Here is a 14896-nt window from a genome sequence, read left to right on the forward strand (position 1 = left end):
GGAGGTGCATTAACTGCACAGGGAGCACCTGTGCGAAGACACTCAAGCCTGACACCTGCTGGGCACTGTAAATGCTGCAGGTGGGGATGACTAAAGGCCAGGGGTCCAAGTGTGAGAAGAGACAGAAATAAAAATAGAGATGTTGGCCCAAGCAAGCCTGGGAGAGAGCATGGCTTGTATCCCACAGGTGATGAGGCCTGGGGCTACCACTGGCTGAGTAAGGGTGCCTCTGCTGATTAGAAAAAGGCGCCCCGCTGCTGAAGGACCAATTAGATAAAGGGAGTGATCACAAAAAGCTCCCCTTCCTCAGGGCCAAAGAGCCCCAGGAGGCTTGGCAAAGCACAGTTCAGACTACAGGCCTCTGTGTAGAGCACACGCTGGGCGGCTAGTATGCACTAACTCTGTGTGGGCAAGCCATTAGCAGCATTATTTTAGGCATATCTTGTCATGTTAGAAGATCACTCAACCCGAGTAGGCAGATGAACTTAGAGGAACTGAGACCAGGGGCCGCGAAACCACTCAGGAGTTTCTGCCATAGTCTGGGCAAAATGTAATGTGGATGAAGAAGCAAATTTAGGAGGAGGCCAAAATTTACAAGCTAGACCCACTGGATGAAAGTCATAAAGAAAGTTCAGTGAAGGAATTCTGAAGAGAATGGGCTCTACAATAAATTTTTCTTACATTCAATGTAAAATATTAGGCAAAATTAAGTACAGTGGCTTTTAAGGTCCCTTCCAGCTCTAATTTCTTATGATTTCTAACTTATTACTCTGGTTAAGTAAAGTCCCTTCAGAGGTACAGAACAGTTCCTACACCTGAATGGGATGCAAAGAATAATCTGACTTCTCTTCACCAGGGGATGAGTTGAACTGTCCTTGCAGAAGAGGTAACACATGGTGAGAACCCCAGATCCTAGAAAAGGGCCAGGCACACGATAAGTATTCAGCTTTTTGAAAACAAATGAACAATCATTTCCTCTCCTAGATCCTCACACCCTTTCTCTGCTGGCTGCTTTCTTTCAGCTTATAAACTTCCTCAGTATACCCACTTAAAAAGCCCTCAGACCTATGATTCTTTGGATCTTCTTGTGGGTAACCTAAGTCTCTCCCATGCCTTCAAACACCTCTCCTCCGCAAAAGCACAGATCTGAACCTTGGGCCCAGACCTGTCTACCAGGCCCCTCTAAAGCACTGAAGATGAAGTAAGATCCTCTTCCCACCCCCAATACCTTCCTACTGTGCTCTGTATCTCTCAAAAAGATGCAGCTGTAAACTGTCACCCACGCTTGCTGCCCTCCCTTTTCTAACTGGTCACCAGGCCCCACCCATTCTCTCTCAGATCTGCAAAATCCAGTCCAACCTTTTATAACTTAAGTGGGAACCTTAGATTACAATTCACCCTGCACCCAATCAAGTGCCTTGCACATGGAGGTCCGAGTAAGTCTCTAAACCAGAAGTCCATCTCACTGTTCTTCAGGGTTTCCCACAGCCTTCAGGATAAACATCTAAACTTCTGACAGGACAAACAAGGCCCCCTTCTCTTGGGCCCCACTAAGTTTCCAGTATCAACTCTCATTTCTTTCCCAAACCCTGAGTTCCAGTCCTATACCTTAGTTTTGCCATATTTTCTTATATTTCTCAAACTTTGACACACACTGCTCCCTCCTGCCACCCCAGGAGCTTCTACATATCCTTAGAAAGGATGGCACCTCCTCCAAGAAGCCTACCCTGAACTTTCCCTTCCAAGATTCTGTGCTCTGCAAAGGGGAAAGGTGGGGGGGAGGGATACATTAGGACTTTGGCGTTAACATAGACACACGACTCTATATCAAATAGATCATCAACAAGGACCTACCGCACAGCACAGGGAACTCTACTCCATAGCCTGGAACAAACTGTGCGGGAAAAGAATCTGAAAAGGAATGGATACATGTATAACGGAATCACTTTACTGTACACCTGAAACTAACACAATATTGTACATCAACTATCCTCCAACAGAAAATAAAAATTAAATTAAAGAAAAAAGAGATTCTGTGCTCTATAGCACCAGAACTCACTTCTTCCAGAGCACTGACTACTGTGCTTGTGTTTACCTGCCGCCCAGTAGAAGGGAAGATTACCTAGGGCAGAAGCATCGTCTCCAGCAGCCCTTGGTTCTGACAACTCATTCAAGTGCCAGGATACTTTACACACATAACCTGCTTAATTAATTCTAAGAACCCACAGAAAGAGTGGTTATTAACGTCATTTTACAAGTGTGGGGATTGCAGTTCAAAAGTAACCTGCCCAGGCCACAGACAGCATAAGCCCTGGAATTCAAACCCTAAGCTGCCTTCACACCAGTGCTCTTTCCACTATATGATACGACTACTGAAAAACAGATTTTTTTTTCCTGAGCCCTGTTTTAATGGAAAGGAAATAAAGCTGGGATATACCAATTTCCTAATCGCTTTGGCGTGTACCAGGCAAAGTCGTTCAACAGACCAGGTAATATCTGTGGAACAATTAACGATGCTCCAAACTGTCCTAAGTGTTCTACATTGTAGGGTCTACAAGCATTAACACAGTTCGACCTTGTAACCTCCAGAGAGAGTGAGTCCTGTTCAGCCCATGCTACAGATGAGAACACTGAGACCTAGAAGCCTTAGAGCACTCGGCCGGGGTCACCGAGCCGGCAGGAGTCCTAGGCCGCACGCCCCATCTAGCGCACGCACACCCGGACACTGGGCACCGGTTCTAGTGCCCACCCTCCACCTTGCACCATCTAAAACCCCGCTTCGCAGCGCCCACACAAGAGCCCCTGGAAGCGGGAAGTACAAAGCTGTCTCAAACAGATGAACCAGTTTGCAGGGCAGAAGTTGAGACACGGATGTAGAGAACAAACATATGGACACCAAGGGAGGAAAGCCGTGGGGGGTGGGGATGGTGGTGTGCTGAACTGGGCGACTCGGATTGACGTGTATACACTGATGTGTATAAAATTGATGACTAATAAGAACATGCTGTATAAAAAAATAAAATAAAATTCAAAAATCAAAAAAAAAAAAAGAATACTGTCTACTGTCCTCTGCGCCCCCTGGAACACTCACTGTAAATATCCAGGAGGTGCTTGCAGAATGAATGAATCCATGAACAAACAAGCTCACTCATTTCAAACGTGCAGTCACATGCGAAATCTGACCTTCTGACAAGTTAAGCTTCTGGAAGGAGCCCATTTTCTTAATGTATTCAGCATCGAGTCATCACAAAATATGAACTCTTATAAAGTACTGGCCCCTCACTTCCCATGAGAAAGCAAAATTCCTCAGCAGGGAAATGGGAGGGTAGCAGACATTACCCGCAAAGCTTTAGGAAGGCTGCGGCTCGCTGAGCACGTCACTAGGGCCCCTGACCGCCTGCCTGGTAGTAGGACAGACACACCAGGAACGGCTGCTGACCGGCAGAAAGAGCGCCCGGCCAGGCAGGCAGCACACCCCGCACCCTGCCAAGCGAGGTCTGGCCAGCAAGGGAAAGACGCTCTCCACTGCAGAACCGCCCATCACTAGAAAGCCAGGTCCTGCCACGGCCTGGACACACGAGGCCTTCCTTACAAGGGTTACACATCTGTGGCCTTGCTCTGCCTCGAAGAAAAGACAGTGACGGCGACAACGTGACCATCTCCAGATGAACTTTCAACTTCGTTTCAAGTGCCTGGGTGCTGGGTCACAGTGGATTTCTAAACTCTTCCAATATTCAAAAATACCAATTTCTAAGATGCAGAAGGGGTGTTAAACATACACTTAGCACAGACCCCAGTCCCACTCCTGAGTATTTTCTCAAGTGAGGTAAAAACCCAAGTTCACATGGAAACCTGCCCTGGGATGTTTACAGCAGCTTTATTCCTGATCCCCTCAAAACTGGAAACATCCCACAAGTCCTGCCACCCGCAGGCGAATGGACAAACGGAAAATGGAATACAACACAGCCAGAAAAAGGAGTGGCTTCTCATACCCGCAACAACAGGGATGACGGACTTCCCTGGTGGTCCAGTGGCTAAGACTCCACACTCCCAATGCAAGGGGCCCGGGGTCCATCCCTGCTCAGGGAACTAGATCCCCCACGCCGCAACTAAAACATACTGCACGCGGCAATGAAGATCCCATGTGCCGCAACTAAGACCCAGCACAGCCAAGTAAATAACTACCTAAATAAATATTTAAAACAACAACAACAAAAAAAACAAACCCGGGAGGAATCTCGCATAGGTTTTGCTGAGCCAAAGCAGCCAGAATCAAAAAGCTACATGCTGTTGTTCCGTTTATCTGACTTTCTGGAAAAGCCAAAACCTTCGGGACGGAGAGGAGATTAGTGGCCAAGAGGCTAGAGGCACCCTGGCGCCAAAGGGCAGCAAATGGGATGACAGGATTGCTCTGCCGCCTGATGGCGATCAAAACTCCTACAACTGTGCACTACAAGTGAACTACGCTTCACGGCTACTAAGGACACACAAATTATTACATTTTGAAAAATGCGCCGGCCAGCCATCCCCGGCATGACAAGTGCAGTAAGAGGGGCGGGGAGGCGAGGCAAGTGGATCAGCTGGAGTTCTGAAGGTTCTCCCCACTTTCAGTTTCCCTCCCCTGGCATGTCTCCCCGCCCGGCCCACTGCTGCTCAGGCCGCCTGGAGTTACCCAACCGGAAAAGCCAGAGCCCAGGCTCAGCCGCGCCTCCAGGCACAGGAAGGGCAAAAATAGAAAGCGCCAGTGCGCAGTGGAGGGCTGGAAACCCTCGGACCTCAGATAACTGCGGAGAACCGGGGCTCGGAGTCAACATCGGCTCCAGGCGGTCCCAGCGTCCCGACCCCGGCCGCGACGCACTTTCCACAAAACTGACACACACGCGCGGGTCGCGCGGGCTTCCCCGCCGGGTCGCCTGGAGGCCGGTCCCCCGCAAGCTGAGCGCACGAAAGGGCGCCGGCCCAAGCCGCCCGCTGCGTTTTCCCTCCGGAAGGTGGGCTGCGGGGCCCAAGCGTAAACCCTGAGACAAGGTACACGCGCACCACGCCGCCACAGGGGACGAGAGGCCGGGCGCCCACCTGGCCGGACACCCTGCATTTCTGCAATCACCGGACTTGTGTGTAAATTTCCCTTTGGCGTGTCATTTTCCAAAGGCCACTCAAGATCAGGGGACAGCACGCCTCCTCTCCAAGTGTCCTGCCAGCCCACCCACTCAAGATCAGAGGGACAAAATGCCTAACTAAAACAAAACAAAACAGAAACACAAAAAACTGGAGAGAGGGAGGAAAGGGTGCCCTCAAAAAAAAAAACACAAAAAACCTAAGCGCGTTGACAGCGCTAAGAATAAACTACCAGGCAAAAGAAACCCTACATGTCAAATCCTAAAGTACAGAAGGGCAAGCCCGCCGGCAGTCCAGGCCCGGGGAGACCGGGGTCCCCAGCCCTGCAGAGCCAACCGCAGACCGGCTCGGGCGCCCCTCAGAAGCGCGGGGTCCCCGCGGCCGAGTCTGCGCCCCCGGCCGGCGCCGGCTCCCCTCTGCCCACCCTGCGCGCGGGGGCTGGAAAAGGCCGCGGAGAACCACGGCGGGGCGGGAAGGGGGGCTCCAAAGAAGGTCTGGCGACTCGAGTGGCTCCGTTTCTCGGTGGGCTCAGCGCCCGCCGTGGGGGAAGAGGGGCGGGGGTCCGGGAGGAGGGGACGGGTGGCACTTACGTAGAACGGCAGCGGCCACGGGCAGACGGCGGGCTCGGCCCCCACGAGCGATTCCAGCCTCAGCTCCAGCTTCTCCCCCATGTCTTCGCGCGCCGCCCCCGCACCGTGCTAATCTGCCGGTTGGGGGAGGGGCGCGGCGCCGCCGGCGGGGGCGGAGCAAACAGGCAGGCGGGCAGTGAGGGGAGGGGGCCTGGCCTGGGCCTCAGCCGCCTCCGCCGCGCTCCTGTCCGGCCCCCGGCTCCCTCTTTGTGGTCACAGGCCCCGGGCCTCCAGCGCTGCTGCGAACTCAGGCCTGCGTGAGGCGAGCACAATGAGCCGGGGACCGGGCCGAACCACTCGCGGCGCGCGCGGCCCACCCTGTGGACACGCCCGCTCTCACGCACGCACGCACGCACGTCTTCGGCTGCCCCCAGCCACACCCACCGGCCCGAAGTGGGGACCCGAGGAGACCCCTCGGGGCCTGGGGTGGCGGGTTCGACTCCCGCCCTTGACGTACCGTGACCCCCCCCCCCAATAAGAAGACTATAATTCCTCATTAAATATGACAGCTGGAATCCCGGCTTCTGTTCACAAAAATGCCGTGTATTTAGCCTATGCTAGGCACCAGACCGCGGACGCTCAGTACTGGCAAAAAAGGAAATGCCCTGCCCTCGTGGCACTGCCATTTTAATTGGAATAGTAGGGACAATGGTCAAGGGAGAAAATAAAGTGTCATCATCGCCACGGGGATGGTTAATCTCATGTGCGCACTGCGTGGGGCCCCGGCAACCACAAACATTATTCCAGATGTGGCCAGGAAGGTATTTTTCAGAAGAGATTAACACTGAAATTGGTCCACTTTGCGTAAAGGAGACTGTCAATGCCGCGGCGTGGGTGGGCCTCGTCCATCAGTTGAAGGACTGGAGAGAAAAATGAGGTTCCCTAGAAAGAGGGAACTGTTCCTCCAGTGGCCTTGGGACATCAGCTCTTCCCTGTGTCTCCAGCCCAGAGTCCTGCCCGGACTTGCCTGCCTCACAGTCACATGAGTCAACTCCTTAAAACAAAACTATATATGTAAAAATACTGAATATATACAAGCCTATTAATTTGTATATGTGTATACATATTATATATATGTACACACATGTTTATATGTGCGTGCGTTTGTATTATATGTGTAAGTACTATATACAGTATACATACAAGCCTATATATTTGTGTGTATATATTGTATACATGTATGTATGTGTATATATATAGTATACATATTATAAATGTGAACATGCTGTATATATACACACACCCATATATTGATATATGGGTGTGTGTATATATATAGTATATGTACGCTGTACGTATGTATGTATACAGTGTATATTTATATATAGGTGGGTATATATGTTGTATACCTGTATGTGTATATGTTGCATAGGTATTATATGTATATATATATATACTATATATAGACACACTTGCATATGTATTTATATGCGTATGTACATGCGCATATTTACACATAGGTGTGTATGTGTGTGTATACATTGTGTATATGTATGTGTATATATCTTATATATATGATATATATGTATATATATGATGAATTTATATGTACAGTACATATATATTTTTATGCTACATGCTTTTATATGTAGGTGTATATATGTGTCTATATGTATGTACGTGTATTGCATATATTATATATGTATGTATACTGTATATATACACATCTAAATATCTTTGTATGTGTGTATATATGTATGATATATATGTACTAGGTGTGTCTATTGCATATGTTATATGCATGTGTACATACTGTATATATACAAACTATGCATTTTATGTGTGTATGTATAGTGTATATGTATATGTGTATTGTATGTGTGTATACATACTGTATATATACAAACGATGCATTTTACATATGTGTGTATATATGTATGTGTGTATTGCATATACTATATGTGTATATGTCTGTATGCATACTGCATATATACACAGCTGTATATTTTTGTATGCGTGTACATGTGTATGTGTGTGTGTGTGTATACACACACACACCCTATGGATTCTGTTTGTCTGGAGAAGCCTCACTGATACAGACACTTATGACAATTGAGCACCTGCTCTTTGCCAGCCAGGGAGCCAAACGCTTGTCTTTTCGGTGTCTCCCTTAAGTGTCACAAGTCCTGGGAGGGAAGGTGATGCCGCTCCTACCAGTTGAGGTGCCTCAGGGTCAGAGAGGTGCACAGGGCGGGGGGCTGGAGCCTGGTGGAGCCCAGGTGGAGTTCTAGCAGCAGTACAGCCTAGCAGTTCCACTTTCCCAGGTGCTTCTCACAAAGATGCTGAGGGAGAGACAGGGTCTGAAAGAGGGGATGAGGAAGCTTCCATGGGTCCGCAAGCCCAGACCAAGGCTGACTCGTCAAGGGTGTTAGAGGTCAGGACTGTGGTTTCCCTGGGGGTGGGGTTACACAGAGCCATTCCCATTTTGAAAAAGTATCCATTCTGCTCTTGTTTGTATGTTTACCCCCCTCCCCCAAATCTTTTAAAAACAGATTCTCTTGGCTGCTGGGAGCACACATGGGGAAGTTGTGTGTGAGGCGGTGTGATCCAGGGGACAGGGAGGATAAGCCCCCCACTCGTAGGGCCAGGAGTGGCTCAGCTTTGTGAGCTAAGGATGGCTCGCGAGGTCCCAGAGAGAAGGGTCCCTACTCCGTCCCTGCTCCGTGCATCCCATTCCCAGCCTGAGAAGCCCAGAGCTACCCACACACACACACACCAGGGAGGAGAGCCAGTCACCCTGGCTCACAGGCTGCGGCTCCAAGGCTCAGGGCACTAGGAGCTATTTTCAGCTTTCATGCCCTAGGACATGGCCAGAGCTATTGTCTCCGGAAACTCTCTGTCTGTCTCTCGCCCGCCCTCCCCCCCTCCCTCCTCTGCCTCTTCCCCTCCCGCTCCAGCTGGCCTGCCCTCCACCCTGCATTTCTACACAGGATGGCTCACAGACAGCTGCTCCCCGTTTCCACCTGCCACCATTCGATGGATGTCACAGCAAGCCCTGGGGACTTCCCTGGAGGTCCAGCGATTAAGACTCCGAGTTTCCACTGCAGGGGGCGCGGGTTCGATCCATGGGCAGGGAAATAAAATCCCACATGCCGCACGGCACGACCAAAACAATAAATGAATAAAAAATAAAGTTAGAGTGATGAAACATCCCTAGTGGTGCAAGGATGGGACGTACAGCTCTATGGTATAGAATGAAGGTCCAGAAACAGATATGTGAGAACCGGATATGACAGAAAGTGGGGAAATGAAGGAGCTTTCAATAAATGGCATTTGGACAATTGCATACCCACGTGGGAAAAAGTAAACTAGAAAAAAAAAAAAGCAAGCCCTGGTCAGGTGTGACCTTGGGCCCAGGGCCATTGGCACACGTTGTCGTGTGGGATGTTCTTCCTTAGACTCCTCCCTCCCTCCTGTGTCACTTTCCCCGCCAGGTAAAGAACTCTGCCTGGTCAGTAAGACCCTAGAGGTCCTTGGCCATTGCTATTGCAGTTGGAATTGTTACTGTTTACATAGGGTGACCAACACCCACCCCCAGTTTGCCCAGGACCGCTCAGGTTTGAGCGCTGGGACTGTGGGGAAACCCTCATTCCCGGGGAACCCCAGAGGGCTGGTCAGCCTATTTAGCACGGATCTCTCACTTGATCTCCCAACCCCCGAGAGCCAGAAAGGGAATCTCCCCCCTCCTTCCACGGTAACCTTCATTCATTCATCCACTCATCCCTTTATTCAACTCCTTTATTCAGCAAGTATTTATGAAGCATCTACTACACATCAGACACTCCTCTAGGTGCTGGGGACAGTAAACTGAGAAGGTGTGATGGATTACATGGGGATGATGTCTCGGAGACCACTGCAGGGCAGGGGAGGTGGGAGAGGGAAAGGGCAGTTCTAAATGCAGGCTCTGACGGGATTGGGGCAGACCTTGCCCTGGGCCAGGCTGGTTGCTTCAACACAGCTGTCCTCACCCAGGGCCATCCTGCCCCCGCCTCCCCCAGTTTTTTGGTGATGTCTGGGAAAATTTGTGGTGGTCACTACTGGGGTGGAGAGGCCCCTGGAATCAAATGGGTGGGGCCAGGGATGCTGCTAAACCCCACACAGTGCCCAGGAGGGGCCCCCAGCAGAGGATGACCCACCCCAAATAACCCCAGTGCCGTGGGGGAGACCCTGCACTAATATTATTCAGACCCGCTGGTGCCCCTAGATTCCTGCACAGGGAGGGACTCTAACCGGGTCACCTGGGTATCCCGAGGTGACCTAGAGTGGGGCAGCCAGGAGGGCTGAGTATCGGGGGTGAAATGATAAATCTCTGTGCCCACTCTCCCCACCACACCCCAGGGTCGATGGCCTCTATCTCCTCCCTGTGCAGGTAGCTTTTCCCTGAGCCATTTCTTCTTGTCAAGGTCCCTGTCGCAGCTTGGGTTCCCCGAAGATGACGTTGAGAGCAAGGATTGGAGTGCAGGTGGTTGATGTGAGACGTGCAGAGAACAGATACAGCTGCCATAGGGTCCCGCAATTCCACTCCTGGGCGTAGACCCGGAGAAAACTCTAATTCAAAAATATACATACAACCCTGGGATTTCCCTGGTGGTCCAGTGGTTAAGACTCCGTGCTTCCAGTGCAGGGAGCATGGGTTCCATCTCTGGCCAGGGAACTAATATCCCACATGCCTTGTGACAAGAAAAAAAGAAAGAGAGAAAGAAAGAAAAAGAAAGAAAGAAAGAAAGAAAAGATACATGCACCCCAATGTTCACTGCAGCACTATTTACAATAGCCAAGACATGGAAGCTACCTAAATGTCCACTGATGGATGAATGGATAAAGAAGATGTGGTACATATATACCATGGAATATTATTCAGCCATAAAAAGAATGAAATAACGCTATTTGCAGCAACATCGTGGATGGACTAGAGATTATCATACTAAGTGAAGTAAGTCAAAAGAGAAAGACAAATATATGATCTCACTTATATGTGAAATCTAAAATACGGCACAAATGAACTTGTCTACGAAACAAAAACAGACTCACAGACACAGAGAACAGACTGATACGGGTTTGGGTCTCTCAGGGCCTTGGCTGTTTTATCAGTTTATCAACCCTCTCATGAACCATGCTGAGTCTGAAGAGTTACTACGATACAATTTGATTTTACAGCACTATCCCCAAAATTTAAAAACAATCTCAAAAGCAAGCCAATCCCCCACTCCTAGAAGAGTGAAACTAGGCACATTTTTGTTCCCAGAATCCAGTACAGAATTTGACCAAAGAACATAGCAGAAACTCAATGGCATTTGAGAGAAAGAGAAAGTCTCTTTGGTTTTAGCCTCACTAGGATGTCCATTAGTCTATGCCATTTCTTTGAAATTTCTGACCTGCAAACCTCGAACCAGGAGGAATCTTTTAGCCTGACGTTGATTTGTCACCATGAATTTGCCATGTGCAGTGCACAGCCCTGAGCATCTATCACACGTGGACTCTTGAGCTATCCTTCCTGTTTGATGACCTTGTGGTTCATACTGCAGTACTGAACTAATTATGGGTTCTGTCTAGTGACATGACACCTCCAGTTCTGAGGCGTAGATTAGACAGTCCTATGCCGCCATGGCCATTTTCACTGCCTTCTGCTATGGAACTGCCTAGACCAAAGGCAGCTGCCTTGAAGAGAACATTTCTTTCTCCAACATAATTGACAAATCCAGTGTCAGCTTGGGTCCACATGTAAGGGGAGTCACTTGAGCCTACGGTAGACCATATGTGTCAATGCCGACAAGTTCTATAAAACATGTTTTCCTTACAATTGAGTCTTTGTCTCAGTCAAGCCTGCTTGGGAAAAACTGGACCTGAAGGGTACAGTTGGCTGTGGCTGCTATTGCAGCAGCTGGCTGATGGACAGCTGCCTGAGACGTTTCTGCCCTGTAAACTCCTGCACATTCTCAAGTCAAGTGCCAGGTATACTAAAGACCCTCCAGGTGCCTTATTCATTCCACTCCAGGTATTGCTCAGTCACCTGCAACTCCCTAATGCCCCTTTTCTTTATGTCAGACCTTTACTTAAGTGGCTCGAAAGAAACAGCCACTTTCCCACACCATAAGCTGCAGCCAGCAGCCAAAATCAAAGTATCTTACGGCTGGTAGAGTGGGTTGGATGGTGGCCCCCAAAAGGATATATCCATGTCCTCATCCTTGACGGTTACTTCATTTGAAAAAAAATGTTTTTGCAAATGTCATTAAGGATCTTGACATGGGATTTCCATCCTATATTATCTGGATGGGTCCTAAATAGGATGACAATTGTCCTTATTATACAAGAAGGGCAGAGGGACATTTGAGACACACAAAAGAGAAGATACAGACACAGAAAGGGGGTGATGTGAAGACAGAGACAAAAACTGAGTGATGTGGCCTCAAGCCAAGGAAGCTGGCAATCACCAGAAGCTGAAAGAGGCAAGGGGTAGAATCTCCCCTAAAGCATCTGTAGGGAGAGCAGCCTTGCTGACACCTTGATATCAGACTTCTGGCCTCTACAACTGTGAGATAGTAAATTTCTATTGTGTTAAGCGTCCAAGTTTGTGGTAGTATGTTACAATAAGCACGGGAGAATAATACAGCATGTCTTAAACCTTTTCTAGGCTTCAGCAGTTTACTGCACAAACTTAAATATTTTCAAACAGTCAAAGGTCCCAACATCCCACCATACATTAAAGACCAAGGCACTGGAATACCTTCCTTGGCAGTACCAAAAGATTTTCCACATGGACATTTTCCTCTCCAAAATGTCTGCTCCTTTCTTTTTATTTCTCAGTGTTCCCAAGTAATGCACCAAATGTTAGGGTCTTTTAATTACCTTTCAGCAGCTACAATGCCTTAATTCCATTTGGTTTGGCATAAATTAGAAAATAAGAGAAAAGATGGAGGGCCGAATATTCCTGTTACTGTTGATAACCCTGGCTTGAGAATCCAGTTTGAATGAAATGATCACATAACTGAACCCCAGAATGGGGCAGATTTACTAACTAGTAATACACAGAATGAGAGAAACAGAAGACACTCACTCACACTCTCAAGGGAGAGAACAGAATTAGTCAAGGCAAGCATGCTCACTTAATTCTTTTCAAGCTTTCTATATAAGTCACTTGATCACCCTGGGGCAGAGTCAGTAAAGAAGCAGCGCTGATAGGACCCTACGAGCTCTCTTGACAGGACTAAAACATCACGAGCAGGAAAGGAACATTCCCTCACTCCCCACCACCACCACCCCCAGCAGTAAAAAATGATCATCCACATTGACAATGTAAAAGAAATCAGAAGCTCCGTTAACTCTGATTTACTCTTAGTATACCAAAAGCTTATCAGGAGCCTTGTGCAAAAGCATCTTGATTGGGCTTCTCTGGTGGCGCAGTGGTCTGGGAAGATCCCACATGCCTCGGAGCGGCTGGGCCCGTGAGCCATGGTTGCTAAGCCTGCACGTCCGGAGCCTGTGCTCCGCAACGGGAGAGGCCACAACAGTGAGAGGCCCACGTACCACAAAAAAAAAAAAACCCAAAACACCCATCTTGATTAGTTGCTAATAAAAGTCTTTAGAAGCAGAATCCTCCACATGCAGCAAAGGGAAGATGCAGACCTGTATGCTTCAGGATTTTCTCACCAAAACCCCACACAATTTGTTTACTATTCCAGCCAAGTATGGCCTAGCCCTACCCTTATCCCTGTTTTTCTTGGTGTAGTAATAAAGAAACATAGATGGAAATAAAGAAGACATGTCAGGTAGAAAGATATAAAATAGTAGGGAAAATAATATGTGAAGTCAAGTACCACCACCATTTACTAGCAGTGAACTTTCAGCACCAACATTAATATTTTTTCCTGTTATATCTGTAAATGATAATAACTAATATGTACATAACAATTTTCAATTTAATCAAATCTCATTTTTATAACTAACTACTTCACAACAAGTAACATGCTAAGGCAACATCAATAGATGAAAAAAGGTAGTCCCTGGCCCCAAGGAATGTTGCCCAGGAGAAGACAGAGATATGTAAAAAATACAATTATAATACAGTGTAGCGAGTGCAGCAATCAGGCACGCAGAAGTGCAAGGGTAGCAAAAAGGAGCGTGTGATCACAACACTCAAAAGAAGACTGCACAAAAGACATAATATGTAAACTGAGGTTTGAAAACTGAAGTGGGTTTCCCAGGTGCCCCATAGGGAGAAAGGAATTCTTGGAGGAGGGAAAAGCATAAAAGAAGACAGTGAATTGTTCATATAATCCAGAAGTGAAGTAGGCAATGGCAGGAGAAATGATTGGACACAGGCGTCATGAATACTTGCAGGTCTGCATTTTAGCAAGTCCATTCTAAAGGAAACTTTGAGGATCAACTCGGGGGCGGGGGACAGTGGGGGGACAGAGCTAGTCATTCCTGCCAGAAACACTGGAACCAGTTTCTACCAACCCACCAATAGAACGACTTCAAAGGCAACATGGTATCACAGAAAGGGCTTGTTCTTTTGTTTGTTTGTTTTTAGTTCATTAGGCCTCACTTAAAATTCTGATTCCACAATGCACTTGCTTTGGGATCTTGAACAACGCTCATAACCTCTGCAAGTTTCAGTATAGTAAGTTTATGTGATTACCTTCATCTGTAATATCCCTGCGTTGCAATCTTAATGGAAACTCAAGTTCAGGTCAAAGACAAGTTTCTCTGTGACTTCTCCTCCGAATTGATTCAAAAGCCGTCTCTCCCATCCTCATATGGCTTCTCTTATGGAATCTCATAAAAACTTCTAAGACCTCTTTGGGTTTTTGTTGTTGTTGTCTGTTTGTTTGTTTTTTAATTTAAGTATAGTTGATTTACAATGTTGTGTTACTTTCAGGTGTACAGCACAGTGATTCCTTTTTCACATTCTTTTCCCTTATAAGTTATTACAAAATATTGAGTAGAGTTCCCTGTGCCATAGAGGAGATCCTTGTTGTATCTATTCTATGCCTTCTTTGAATGACCGTAGCACTTGTTGTCTGTATCATTTTTATGTCTCTGGTTGCTTTGTGACTGAAAATGAAAAATTTCTATTTGTTCATGTCCTGGCCCTTCCTTAAAAATGTGTTCATTTATGTATTTCATATTTATTGACTACATCTTAGACA

General features: G+C 47.8%; 1 long non-coding RNA gene across 1 annotated transcript in view; it reads right to left on the reverse strand.

Annotated features, from left to right (window-relative positions):
- Positions 1 to 6189, reverse strand: part of LOC309807242 — a 61239-nt gene extending 55050 nt beyond the window's left edge. The window contains exon 1 of the long non-coding RNA XR_014294534.1: positions 5709 to 6189. This is a non-coding gene — a long non-coding RNA (uncharacterized lncRNA). The remainder of the gene's footprint in view (positions 1 to 5708) is intronic.
- Between the last annotated feature and the right edge of the window lie 8707 nt (positions 6190 to 14896).

The sequence above is a fragment of the Mesoplodon mirus genome (assembly GCF_964341445.2).
Source record: "Mesoplodon mirus genome assembly, chromosome: 7".
Classification (NCBI taxonomy): Eukaryota; Metazoa; Chordata; class Mammalia; order Artiodactyla; family Ziphiidae; genus Mesoplodon; species Mesoplodon mirus.